This window comes from Neofelis nebulosa, chromosome X (genome assembly GCF_028018385.1).
Source record: "Neofelis nebulosa isolate mNeoNeb1 chromosome X, mNeoNeb1.pri, whole genome shotgun sequence".
NCBI lineage: Eukaryota > Metazoa > Chordata > Mammalia > Carnivora > Felidae > Neofelis > Neofelis nebulosa.
In genome coordinates, this window is record NC_080800.1 from 91,561,049 (window position 1) to 91,575,925 (window position 14,877).

General features: G+C 39.7%; 1 long non-coding RNA gene across 1 annotated transcript in view; it reads right to left on the reverse strand.

The window, feature by feature from the left end:
- Window positions 1–2,411: 2,411 nt before the first annotated feature.
- LOC131502929 (uncharacterized) overlaps window positions 2,412–14,877 on the reverse strand; it is a 62,052-nt gene continuing 49,586 nt past the window's right edge. Inside the window, exon 3 of the long non-coding RNA XR_009257258.1 lies at window positions 2,412–3,719. This is a non-coding gene — a long non-coding RNA (uncharacterized LOC131502929). The remainder of the gene's footprint in view (window positions 3,720–14,877) is intronic.

The window sequence follows — 14,877 nt, forward strand, 5'->3', positions numbered from 1 at the left end:
CCCCAGTGATCAGCGGGAGTGCTGAGAGGTGTTCCAGAAGCAGCAGAGACTCCCCGTCTAGGGTACCACCCGGCCATTGGTGGACCCCTTGGCACACCAAGGCCTGGTGAAACACACAGGAAGCTGCCACTATAGAGCAGTTCACTTTGAACTTCGGGCCTCAGAAGACTAGCACATCTTCACAACAACTTTTGCCAGAAGCAGCAGAATAAACCCTTGATAGCACTGGCTTCTCCCTTCAAGCTCCTGAACGTTCAGAGATTTGACACTCCCCACTCAAACCCTAGAGGCTCTGGAATGATTCCACACTCCCTGGGTGAGGGCACTGTGTGGAGAGCGTGGGCATTGAGCGCGTAATATATATATATATATATATATATATATATATATATATATAATCAGATTGTGTGTGTGTGCTGAGTTGTATACGTTCTTTATGTATTTTGGATATGAACCCCCTACCAGATATATCATTTGCGAACCCATTCATTTTTGCTCTTGTTTCCCTCGCCTGAGGAGATGTATCTAGGAAAATGTAGCTACAACAGATGTCAAAGAAATTACTGTCTGAGTTCTTTTCTAGGATTTTTATGGTTTCAAGTCTCACATGCAGGTCTTTAATCCATTTTGAGTTTATTTTTGTGTATGGTGTTAGAAAGTGGTCCACTTTCATTCTTTTGCATGTAGCCGTCCAATTTCCCCAGCACCATTTATTGAAGAGACTGTCTGTTCACCATTGTATATTCTTGCCTCCTTTGTCATAGAGTGATTGGCCATATAAGCATGGCTTTATTTCTGTGCTCTCTATTCTTTTTCATTAATCTATGTATCTATTTTTGGGGCACCTGGGTGGCTCAGTCGGTTAAATGTCTGACTCTTGGTTTCAGCTCAGGTCATGGTCTCATGGTTTGTGAGTTTGAGCCCCACATCGACCTCTGTGCTGACAGTGCAGATCCTGCTTGACATTCCTTGTCTCCCTCTTTCTCTCTCTGCCCCTGCCTCGCTCACTCTGTCTCTCTCTCAAAAATAAATAAATAAACTTTAAAAATTAAAAAAATATATATCTATGTGTCTTTTTGTGCCAGTACTGCTTTGGTTACTACAGTTTTGTAGTAGATCTTGAAATCTAGAACTGTGCTACCTCTAGCTCTGTTTTTATTTTTCAAGATTACCTTGGCTACTTGGGGTCTTTTGTGTTTTATGGATTGCCCTGCCTTAAACGGCAGTTGAAGTCACCTTATTCCTCATTTTGAAAGACTTAACCTGTAAGTATTCTGAAATGGTACTGTTTATGGAATAATTACTACATGCTTGTGTTGCAATAAACCATTTTTATTTTTAAAATCTTGAGAGGTTCGGGGCGCTGGGTGGCTCAGTCGGTTGGGTGTCCGACTTCGGCTCAGGTCATGATCTCACAGCTCGCGAGTTCGAGCCCCGCGTCGGGCTCTGGGCTGACAGCTCAGAGCCCGGAGCCTGCTTCAGATTCTGTGTCTCCCTCTCTCTCTCTCTCTCTACCCTCCTCCGCTCATGCTCTGTCTCTGTCTCTCTCAAAAATAAATGAACATTAAAAAAAAATCTTGAGAGGTTCACAAAAGCACTGAAAGGAAAGCCACTTGAACTTTGTGAGAAGGAGTGTAAAGCTTCTTGAGTTTGCCAAGACATCCTGCATCAGACCATGAGCTGTGCACAGAATGTCAAGTGTTGATCTACCATATCCCTGAGAGCCTCCTGAAAGTGACAGACATTCCAAAGACTGCATCAGCAAAAAATACAATTTTTCAGGGAAAAAAATGTATCCTTGGTTTATTATAACACAGCTTCCTGGTGGCATGCAGTTCACCACAGCTGGTATTTACTCAGCATTGCCAGGTGAATCCTGTGGAATGGAGGGGACTTCTACCCCCTGAGCTCAGCTATTTCCTGCTTTCTTGAGTCTTTCTCATTCTGTATTCATGTATTTCCTCTTCGCTGCTAAATGGATGAAGTGGCACCTTCATCTACGTGCTAAGCAAACTATTAATGAGGAAGAGCATATGGCCTATCTCTCTGAAAACAGCATAGGAGGTATCAGGCTGGCAGGAGAACATGCACTTATGAGCCCATACTTTCTGGAATGTGACACATTTGGGCCTGCAGTCCTGCTGTGCCACTTATTCACTGGATGATCTTGGGCAGATGACTTACCATTTCTGATCCTTTGCTTTCTCATTTTCAAAATGGGAACAATGATAGTACCTATCTCATAAGGCTATTCTAAAAATCCACTGAGATCATTCATGCTAAATTTCCTTAGGAGTGCCTGGTACCTGGTGGCCCCGTAGGGTACTATCTGGAAACTTCTTCTTCTTCTTTTTTTTTTTTTTTTTAATTTTTTAATATTTATTTTTGACAGAGAGATAGAGCATGAGTGGGGGAGGGGCAGAGGAAGAGGGAGACACAGAATCCGAAGCAGGCTCCAGGCTCCGAGCTGCCAGCACAGAGCCCGACGTGGGGCTCAAACTCACCAATCGCGAGATCATGACCTGAGCCGAAGTCGGAGGCCCAACCGATGGAGCCACCCAGGCGCCCCAGTAAACTTATTCTTATATGATAAGGTTATGGAGTTAAAAGTGTAGGTAGTCCATTCTGCTATGATGTTTATTCTCAGTGAAACACAATTTGGTTGGAATCTGCTGGCTCAACGCTGTTGGCAGGAGCAACCAAAACATTCAGATAAGGGGTCTGAAACTACATTCCCACTTCTTTGAGATGAGTTTCTGAATTACCCTTATCCTGAGCGTGCGCGCGCGCGTGCGCGCGCGCACACACACACACACACACACCAAGCTCCATCCCAGCCTGTTTCATTGATGCTTACCTTGAGCTTTTCAGCCCCCCTACTAGCCCTAGTTCCTATCATTTCTTTGGTGCCTTGGCCTTACTGCTTCTTTACCATCTGGCCCACTTTGTCTCCTGGATCCCTGCTCTCCTCTCTCCGGCTTCTGGCTGCTCAGAATGATTTCCTGGGATCTCACCTTTCTGGGTATGTCTCAAGATCCTTCCCTGTTAACTGCCTGCCACTGTCAGTCCTGGTAAGTGCAGCCAGGCCCTCTAGGGACCTGTCCTTTTGCATGGCTCTGGTGTCAGAGAATTTAACACCGGATAATTACCATTTGAGGGGAGTATACTATCACCCACCAGCCCTGTTCCTTACTCTGTTATTCATCTGTTTTTCCCACAAACTCATTGCCATCTGCAGCCTGTTTATTTACTATCTACAAAGGCCTTTTGATTGTGTAACAAGAGAAATCCTGTCGTAGACATAGGCTCATAGATGAAGGAAAGCATAAATGTGTGCACATATGTGTGTTTGTGTATGGAAGGGGGGCAGCTACCTGGTCAGCAATCAGGTTGCCCTTAGGAATGGAAAAGGGGGAAAATGGATGCTGAGCAGACCACCAATTAATATTCATGAGAGCAAGTGAATGCAGACAACTTATGGAACGAATCTTATTCACAATGAAAATCGTGTATTTTCAGGTGAGTAGGACTATACATAATGCAAGTTAAATATAACGTGTTGCCTAGTGGGTGTAAAGTGCTCAATTCTGAAGTGTAAAAATGCGGGTTACAGGTTCTCAATTTTTCAGTCTGCAGCCATGAAATTTCCTCCAGGGTTCGGCCCACTGGGCAGAGCAGGAAAGGAGATGAATTCCCAAGTGCAGACCTTCAAAACTGTCCTGGAAAGAGGAAATATAATGTAAGGGCTTTGGTATTGTCAGTAAAGATTTCTTTCCATGCACATTACTGCCAAGCACATGATAGCCATTCAATAACATTCTTATTGGATTGATTCAGATAATATAATTCTCAACAGACAGACCTGGACTTCTACTTCACTAAGTGAATAGTGAACACAGAGTCCTAAGATTCACTAAGTAAAGAGAGACTACCTGCTGTCCAGTGAATCAATTAGGAATTTACATTTGGCTGGTAGTTACAGAATGTGGAAAACAGTGGCTCAAACAAATTGGGGGTTTATTTTTTCTCCTTTAGAGAAAATCCAGGACAGGTATGGCCGAAAGGCTGAAAGCATCTCTCTTAGTACATTTATCTTTCCTTCCATTGCTGCTGCCTAAATTCATCACTTTCTTGTGGAGCTTTTCAAAAAGCCACAAGAAGGGGCCAGTATGGGCCAACTTCTAAAATTTTCTACCATTTTTCTTCATGCTACAGCCTTGGTTGATGGTTGGTTTAAGATTTTTAAAAAAATATTTATCCATTTTCGGAAGACAGAGAGAGACAGAGCACAAGCAGGGGTGGGCAGAGAGAGAGGGGGAGCCACAGAATCCGAAGCAGGCTCCAGGCTCCCAGCTGTCAGCACAGAGCCCGACGCGGGGCTCGAACTCACCGACTGCGAGATCATGACCTGAGCTGATGTCGGACGTTCAACCGACTGAGCCACCCAGGCGCCCCAGTTGATGGTTGGTTTAAACTCCAAGTAGAAGTCTAGCTCCAAGGATGAGAAGTAAAGATTTTAGCAGGAAGTGTGTGATCCCACTACTTGAATTTTTCAGTAGCTGACTCCATCAACTTTTGCTCTCTCTCTATCCCGAATCTGTTCTCATCTATACCTTCCTATCAAGGTTTTTGCTTTCTTTCTCTCCTTTACTTGATCAACATAAAATTTATAGAAAGGATACTCTATATTAACTTTTCAGCCCACAAAAATCTGGGCAGGTCTGTGTAGCCACAGTTTTCTCAAAAATCTGGATAAAGAGAAAACTTTGATTTTGCCTGAGTTAGAATGCAGATAAAAATAGGAATTCGCTTGATTTATCAAGACTATGGTTAACAGTACAGCCATGCTGTTTCTTTCTCAGAACAAAGTAAGATTCCCCCCATAAACCTTATGTTTTAAGGATACAAAGTGTAATTGGGAAAATATTCAAGGGATTATTTCCTTCTATCTTGGCCCAAGTTTTCTGACCTTTAACAACAAACCTTTCAGTGAATATTATTTGAGTACAAAAAGTACATTAACAGATTAAAGTGTATTGAAAAATTCCTAAGTATGTGATCATATCAACTATCTTCTAATGTCATATTTTCTGCATTTAAGTATGAGTGATTTATTTCTATAACCTCAAATATATAGGAAAACATACACTGAAATCCAAGATCACTTATCCCCACCTTTCTAAAGTACCATATTTCAGGGCTCCCAGAAACAAGATGCTCATAAATATTCCCTGTCTAAGAAATTAGAAAGCCATCGACCCCCCACTTTGGAAACTACTGAATACTGCAAGGGCTGTGTGATCAGCTGCTTCTGCAATATAATCACTTCCAGCACGGTACAATAATTGATAGGACAATCAATCATGAACTCTGTAACCTAATCAGCCTGAAGTAGATTCATGACCAAAATGCTAAACTTGATATTGACAATGTTAGAATCAGAAAGAAGGGGCGCCTGGGCGACTCAGCCAGTTAAACAGCTTAAACAGCATCTGACTCTGTTTCGGCTCAGGTCATGATCTCACAAGCTGGAGCTCTGCATAGGGCTACTTTCATGAGCTTGAGCCCCGCTTGGGATACTCTCTCCCACTCCTTGTCCTTTCCCTGCTCATTCACTCACTTGCTCACTCACTCTCTCTCTCTCACTCTCAGTCTCTCTCTCAGTAAATAAATAAATAAACTTTAAGAAAAAGAATCAGAGGGGCACCTGGGTGGCTCAGTTGACTGAGCGTCTGATTTCTACTCAGGTCATGATCTCATGGTCTGTGAGTTCGAGCCCTGCATAGGGCTCTGTGCTGACAGCTCGGAGCCTGGAGCCTGCTTCAGATTCTGTGTCTCCCTCTCTCTCTGCCCCTCCCCTGCTCTCACTCTGTCTCTCTCTCTCAAAAATAAATAAACAAAAATTTTTTTTAAAAAGAATCAAAAGAAGTCGAAGATAAGCATCCATGTTAAACCCTACTAATCTGCTATTCACTTATTGGATAAAACATATTTTCCTGAATTATCTGTTTGTTGTCACAATTTTCTTTGCTAGTAGGAAACCTATCCATGGCATAGCTTGCCTTCACCTCAGAGAAAGAGCTATAACCCTTCCACACCAAGGAGGCGTACTTAAAATGACTGAATGGGAAAATAGGTTGGTATATGTCAAAGCAACTTCATAACTGGGGGGTAGCAACTTCATAAATGGGGGGTAGGAATGCAATGACATCATGTATGCATATTCTGATAAAGACCCTAATTTTAAGCTTTCAGTATCAGGAATGTTCTGCTTGATTTAACTGCACTAATATCACCATTAAACACACGAGATATTCCTGCTAAAAATTCTTAAAAACCTATGGTTCTATGTTAAAAGTCCCTAACTTATTGATTCTTCTATATGTTCAGCTATTCCAAGGAAGGAGGCAAATCACACTGGCTTGTGATCAATAGATCATTTTAAAGTAAGATTATCATTGGGGCACATGGGTGGCTCATTTGGTTCACTGTCTCTTCATCTTGGCTCAGGTCTTGATCTCAAGATCCTGAGTTCAAGCCCTGTGTTGGGCTCCATGCTGGGCGTGAAGGCTACTCAAGTAAATAAGTAAGTAAGTAAATAAAGTAAGATTATTATTACTGCAGATGCTAATAAGGATGGTGAAGATAATCACACTTGTTTTCTGTTTGCTCAATGAGATTTTTTAAGTCTTTTTTAAAGAAGTTTATTTATTTTCAGAGAGAGAGGGAGACGGAGAGAGCAGGCAAGCAAGGGAGGGGAAGAGAGTGAGGGAGAGAGAGAATCCCAACCAGGCTACATGCTCAGCACAAAGCCTGACATGGGGCTCGAACCCACAAACCAGAGATCATGGCCTGAGCTGAAATCAAGAGTTGGACGCTTAACCAGGTGAGCCACCCAGGAGCCCCTCAGCGAGGTTTTCCAGAACATCTTTATTGAAGAAAAAGAATATCACATAAATTGTGCATCTTTAAAGTACAGAACTTGTTAAGTGTTGACATATGTATACACATGTGAAACCATCCCCACAATCAGGATGATGAACATATCTGTAACTCCCAATGTGTTCTCTTGTCCCTTGGGAGTCCTTCTTCCTCAAGAAACCACTGGTCTGCTTTCTGTCAATATAAAATTAGTTTGTATTTTCTTAAGATGTGTATAAATGGAATCATGAGAATGTGCTCTTTGGGGCCTGGCTTCCATCTTTCAGCAAAAGTATTTTGAGATTCAACCATGTTACTGTATCAACAGTTCATTCCTTTTTATTTATGACTAGTATTCCATAGTATGGGCATATACCAATTTGTTTATCCACTCACTTATTGATGGATATCTGGCTTGTTTCCACTTTTGGGCTCCTACACATAGAGTTGCTATAAACATTCATGTACAAATTTTTGTACAGACATAACTTTTTGTTTTTCTTGGGTACATATCTAGAGAGGGAATGGGTGGATCATACAGTAGCTGTGCATTTAACTTTTTACAAACCTGCCAAACTCATGGTTGTATCATTTTACATTCCTACCCGCAGGGTTATGAGAATACCAGTTCCTTCACGTCCTTGTCACTATATGTCATTTTGATAGGTGCAGAAGTGTTGTATTTTATGGTGGTTCCAATTTGCAATACCCTTAATGACTAAGGCTGTTTACCATCTTTTCATGTGATTATCTGTGATCTGTGTATCTTCTTTGGTGAAATGTCTGCTTAAATCTTTGGTTTTGATTTTTATTGGATCGTTTGTTTATTGTTAAGTTTTGAGTGTTCTTTGTATATCCTGGATGCAAGCCTGTTATGAAAAATATGCTTTACAAATATTTTCTCCCTGTTGGTAGCTTGTCTTTGTAGTTTCCTAACAGTATCTTTTGAAGAGCAAAAGTTATTATTTTCCATGATGTCTCTGATCATTTTTTAACGAGTTGTGCTTATGGTGTTGTATCTAAGAGATTGCTCTCAAACCAAAGGTCACAGAGATTTTTTCCTATGTTTCCTTCTAAAAGCTTTACAGTTTTAGGGTTTGCATTTAGGTTTATGATCCACTTTGAGTTAAATGTTGTATGTGGAATGAGGTTAGATTGAGGGTTGGGTTGGTTTGTTTGTTTTTTTTTTTTTTGCATATGGATAGCTGCTTGTTTCATTCTTTTTTTTTTTTTTTGATTGAACTGCCTTTGTACTTTGTCAAAAATTAATTGTCCACATATGTGGGCTTGGTTTTGGACCCTCTTTTCTGTGCCAGTGACCTGTTCATCTATCTTGATGCTAATACCACATTGTTCTCAGTACTGTAGTTCCATAAGACTTGAAATCAGAGAGTGTTAGCCCTCAACTTTGTTATTGTTATTCTTTTTCAGAGTGTTTTTGGCTTTGGTCCTCTGCATTTCTATATACACTTTAAATGTTTATTTATTTTTAAGAAAGAGAGAGAGAGTAAGAGTAGGGGAGGGGCAAAGAGAGAGGGAGAGAGAGAATCCCAAGCAGGCTCCATGCTGTCAGTGCAGAACCCAAATTGGGGCTCAGTCCCATGACTCATGAGATCATGACCTGAGCCAAAATCAAGAGTCAGACACTTAGGGAGCCTGGGTGGCTCAGTCAGTTGAGCATCCAACTTCAGCTCAGGTCATGATCTCCCGGTTTGGGAGTTCAAGCCCCGTGTAAGGCTCTGTGCTGATGGCTTGGAGCCTGGATCCTGTTTCGGGTTCTGTGTCTCCCTCTCTCTCTGTTCCTCCCCTGCTCGTTTTCTGTCTCTCTCTGCCTCTCAAAAATAAATAAACATTAAAACAAATTTAAAGAGTCAGAGGCTTAACCAACTAAGCCACCCAGGTGCCCCCTCCACATATATTTTCAAATCAACCTGTCAATCAATTTCTGCAGAAAAGAAACTGAGGTTTCAATTGAAATTGTGTTGAATCTATAGGTCAACTTGGGGAGAACTGACCTATGAACAATATTGAATATTTGAACCCATTCTAACAGGTCTCTTTAAAAGAATTTTTTTTAATGTTTTATTTATTTTTGAGACAGAGAGAGACACAGCATGAGCAGGGGAGGGGCAGAGAGAGAGGAAGACACAGAATTCGAAGCAGGCTCCAGGTTCTGAGCTGTCAGCACAGAGTCTGACACGGGGCTCGAACTAACGGACTGTGAGATCATGACCTGAGCCAAAGTCAGACGCTTAACCGACTGAGCCACCCAGGTGCCTCGCTAACAGGTCTCTTAATTAAAGGATATCTTTAATTTGTCTCAGCAGTGTTTTATAGTCTTCAGTCTTACACACTTTTTGTCAGCTTTATCCCTTCCTAAATATTCATCCCTAACTCTTCATAAGTGTTTTTGAGCCCTAAGTGCTATCACATGTCATTGCTCTTTAAGTTTCAATTCTAGATTGTTCACTGCTGATATATAAAAATGCAATTGATCTTCGCATAATAATCCTGTAACCTGAAACCTGATAAACTTATGCATCACTCCCAGTAGCTTTTTTGTGGATTCCATCAGACTTTCTACATAGACTTTCATGTTGTCTACTAATAAAGACAGTTTTACTTTTTGCTTTCCAATATGGAGGCCTTTTATTTATTTACTTACTTAGCCTGATTGCTCTGGCCGGAACATCTAGTATAACGTTGAAAATAGTGATGAGAGTAAACGTTCTTGTCTTATTCTTTTAAAAAAATTTTTTTTAATGTTTATTTATTTCTGAGACAGAGAGAGACAGACAAAGCATGAGTGGGGGAGGGACAGAGAGAGAGGGAGACACAGAATTAGAAGCAGGCTCCAGGCTGTGAGCTGTCCACACAGAGACCCGGGGCTCGAACTCACAAACTGTGAGATCATGACCTGAGGCAAAGTCGGTCGCTCAACTGACTGAGCCACGCAGGCGCCCCTTTTGTCTTATTCTTGATCTTAGGAGGAAATCATTTACTCTTTCATTAAATATGTGCTATGTATATATTTTCATAATTGCTATTCATATGAGAAAGTTTTCTTTCCTGTTTTGCTGAGAGTTTTAATGAGAAATGGAAGTTGAATTGTGTCAAATGACTTTTCTGCATCTACTGAGATCATAATATGTTTGTGTATGTATTAATTTGTTAGTATGAGGAGTTGCACTGATTACTTTTGAATGTTAAATCAACTCTGTATTCCCGGGATAAGCCCAACCTTGTTGTAATGTATTACCCTTTTTATATATTGTTGGATTCAATTTGCTCAAGTTTTGTGAAAAATATTTGCCTCTACGTTCATAGAGATGTTGATCAGTTATTTTTAAGTTTATTAACTTATTCTGAGGGTAAGAGCAGAGAGAGGGAGAGAGAGTGAATCCCAAGCAGGCTCCTAACCATCAGCATGGAGCCCAACGGGGGCCCAATCTCACAAACCATGAGATCACGACCTGAGCCGAAATCAAGAGTCAGATGTTTAACTGACTCAGTCACCCAGGCACCCTGATCAGTAATTTTATTGTTTGTAATGTTTTTGTCTGGTTATGGTATCAGAGTGATGCTGGCTTCATAGAATGAGGTAGGAAGAAGCCACTCTTCCATTTCAGGGGAAGAGCTTTTATAGAATACATATTATTTCTTCCTTAAATGTTCGATGGAATTCACAAGTCAACATTTTTTCTCATGTAAATTTTTTTTAACATAAAAACACATACAAGAAACAAACATAAAGGCTTTTTGTGATTTGGTTAATGTTTACATACAGCCATAACTTTTCTAAAATTTTGTCCTGTAGGATCATTAGTTTTTACTGTATTCAGTTAGACAGAATGAAACTCCTACCCACCCATATACATTTTTTTAGTTTATTTCTTTTTTTTGAGAGAAAAAGAGAGAGTGGGATAGAGACAGAGACAGAGAGAGAGAGAATCCCAAGTAGGCTCCAAACTGACAGCTCAGAGCCCGATGTGGGGCCTGAACTGTGAGATCATGACCTGGGCTGAAGCCAGATGCTTAACCAGTTGAGCCACCCAGGCACCCCAGCCACCCATATACATTTTTAATAACTGTACTGAGATGTAATATATATATATATATATATATATGTATATATATATATGCATGTACTATATATATATGTATATATGTAATATACATATATATTACATACATTGTATGCTGTATATATATATATATATATATATATATATATATACAGCATACAATTCACCTGTCTAAATTATACAATTCGGTGTTTTTTAATATAGTCACAGAATTGTACAATCATAACCATAATCTAATTTTAGAACATTTTTATCACCCCCAGAAGAAACCCTATTACCCGTTAGCAGTCACTCCTCACATACCCCTCCCCAGTTTCTGACAAACACTAATGTACTTTCTGTGTCTAAGGATTTGCCTATCTGAACATTTCATATAAATGCATAAATGGAATGACAGACTTGGTCTTTTGTGGCTGGCTTCTTTCATTTATCATGCTGTTTCAAAGTTCATCCCTGTTGTAGCATGTATTAGTATTTTATTCCTTTTCAGTGCCTAATAATATTTTATTTAAGCACCTAAAATTTTAAGGAAAACACTTTCAACTTATATTTGATACACTAAGGCAATAAAAAAAGTTAAATTCTTCAGTAAAAAGAAATTCGCAGGTTCCACTCAAGACGGTGGGTTCACAAGGATACCAGGAGGCTAATCACATTAACAGTGGTAAATAAAATACATTCTTTTTTAAAGTAAAAAAAAAAAATGTAACAAAGAAAAAAGAGACAAACCAAAAAACAGACTGTTAAGTACAGAGAACAAACTGAAGGTTATGAGAGGGAAGGTGGGTGGGGATGGGTGAAATACGCAAGGGGGATTAAGAGTAAAATTATCACAATGAACACTGAGTAATGTATAGAATTGTGGAATGACTATGTTGTACACCTGAAATTAATATAACACTGTATATCAATTATATTGGAATTAAAATAATATTTTAAAAATAAGAAACAAAAAAATAAAAAACATAACACAGATTATAGTGATGGTTGCACAACTCTGTGAATATACTAAAAGCCACTGAATTCTAACTTTAAACTTTAAGTCATATGATATATGGATTATATCTCCATAAAGCTATTTAAAAAATTAAAAAATTTTTAATGTTTACTTATTTTTGAGAGAGAGAGAGAGAACGCGAGCGGGGAGGCGGGCAGAGATTGAGGGAGACACAGAATCCGAAGCAGGCTCCAGGCTGTGAACTGTCAGCACAGAGTCTAACACGGGGCTTAAACCCACAAACCGTGAGATCATGACCCGAGCGGAAGTCGGATGCTTAACCCATTGAGCCACACAGGTCCCCCTAACAATTTTTTTTTTTGTTTTATTTATTTTCAGAGAGAGAGAGATAGAAAGCATGAGTGGGGAAGGGGCAGAGAGAGAGAGAGAGAGAGAGAGAGAGAGAGAGAGAATCCCAAGCAACCTCTGCACTGTCAGTAGAGCCGGATGCGGTGGGGTGGGGGGCTCAAACTCTTGAACGGTGAGATCATGACCTGAGCCAAAATCAAGAGTCAGACGCTTAACTTACTGAGCCACCCAGGCGCCTCAAATCTATTTTTAAAAGATACAACAGGGGCGCCTGGGTGGCGCAGTCGGTTGAGCGTCAGACTTCAGCCAGGTCACGATCTCGCGGTCCGTGGGTTCCAGCCCCGCGTCAGGCTCTGGGCTGATGACTCAGAGCCTGTTTCCGATTCTGTGTCTCCCTCTCTCTCTGCCCCTCCCCCACTCATGCTTTGTCTGTCTCTCTCTGTCTCAAAAATAAATAAACGTTAAAAAAAAAATGAAAAAAAAAAGATATAACAGATAAAATCTGTTCACCAGGTAGGGAAGGGAGGGAACAATGGGCAGGAAGCTGAAGCCCCAGGTTTGTGTGAGTTGCTCTCAGATATATTCTACAGCCCACATGTGCACACAATAGTCTACAGTTCATTGCTTACTACTTCTTTAGGAGTTCTATTAACCATGTTTGATGTGGAGAGAATCACAAGAATTAGGACTATAAAATATCCTTAAATAGTAACAAAAGAACTTGTTTATTCATCCTTTTTCTGTACTCAATAAATATCATCTTAGGATCCACTGTGCACCGGGCACTATTTGAGGGACTAGTGATCAGTGATGCGCAAGGATGATCACAGTGAAAAAATATGCATAAAAACAAAACTAATAACACAGCTTCCAAAATGTAATGTTGGGCCTTTCTGCAGTTTTCCAATTTTCTAAAATGAACACGTATTTCTTTTCTTGTCATGTAAATTTTCTCCAGAGATTATTTTTATTTGATCAGAGGAGGGTCAACTGTTATTCAAAACAGTTAATTCTAACCAAGCTCTCAAGTTATTCCTGTAGGGTTTTTTTTTCTTGTTTTATTTATTTATTTATTTATTTATTTATTTATTTATTTGCATGCTTCTTTGTCTACATATCCATTTATGTATTGGGGGAAGGAGCAATTCTTCTTAGAAGAAACGGGAAGTGTATTAGTTTTCTTTTGCTGTGGACCAAAATACCACAGCTTAAAAAAACACTTTTTTTTTTTTTTAAACTTCACAGCTTAACAAACTACTGTTTATTTCAGTGGGTCGGGAGTCTGGGCACAGAGTAGCTGGTTTCTCTTATCATCATCTTGCTAGGCTGAAATCAAGGTATTGGCGAGGCTGAGGTCTGTTCTAGGCTCTCCCAAGATCCCATGGTAGTGGAAGCCTTCATTTCCTTGCAGCTGTTGCTTCCTCTCCCTGATTAGGTCAGGCCCACCCTGAATCATCTCCATTTTGAGCAACTCAAAAGCAACATCATCTTAATGAAATTAACCATGTCTTGCATATGCAAATTCTATTGCCATGAATAGTATAAAATATTGAAAGGGACAAAACAGTATTAGTGGGTTTCTTGTCCAGTTTACCCATCAGGGTTATCGCCACTTTCACTGTCTTTCAATTATTTTCTAATTCTGAGCTGTAGGTTACTGAAAGCACTACAAAACATTTTCCCCTATTCCGTATGCAAATGAATGCTGTTAGTAGAGAGACAATGGATTCCAACCCTCAGCCCCTCCCCGATTAAAAAAGCCAGGTTTGAATCTATTTGTCAACTGATCTCATAAGCTATTTCTGCTCTTTGAATTAGCCTTGAACCAATAACATCTTTTCGGCTCTTTCATTGGTGAATGAGTTTAACAAAATCTTTGACACATATTCATTTCATATTTGTATGAGCATCGTGATTTTACCTTTAAAAATGTATCCTTTAACACTACCTTTCAAATTCCAAAGAATTTTTTTTTAAATATTCAGTTTCAGCCATGATCATTAGCCTAGCAAATGATTTCTGTGCATGTCATAAGCCAACCTTTGTGATGTTGATCATCTGTTGTGGCAAGTATTTTGCTACTTCCTTGCTTGATATATTTAAAAACTGCCTGTTTCTGTTTTTAATTTTTCAATCATGCATACTTGAGGTAAAGTCATGTTGGTAAAGTAATGGCTGCATTAAAGCCTGTAAGGCAGGCTTTTAAGAAATCGGAGAATTTGGTCCCCTATGATTCTGTACCTTACTTCCTGACATCAGGATAATGGGGAAAAAATGTTAATTCTCCGTCAGAATTCATTATTTAAAATGTACTTCAGTAATCAGTCTTTTCTGATTCCATAATTCCACCTACCAGTTTGGTGTGGGGAATTTGGTTTTTAAAATACAAGCATGTTGTTATTATTATTATTTTTTTTTCGGCTGAAAGCTAAATTTCCAAAAGAAATAAATCAAATGCAGCTTTTTGAAAATTGGAGCTATTATGCGAAGATGATGTATCCTTGCAGAGGAAAAGAGCAAAGCACTTGGAACTAATAGAATTGGCTGAACTCTGGGATTTTTAAA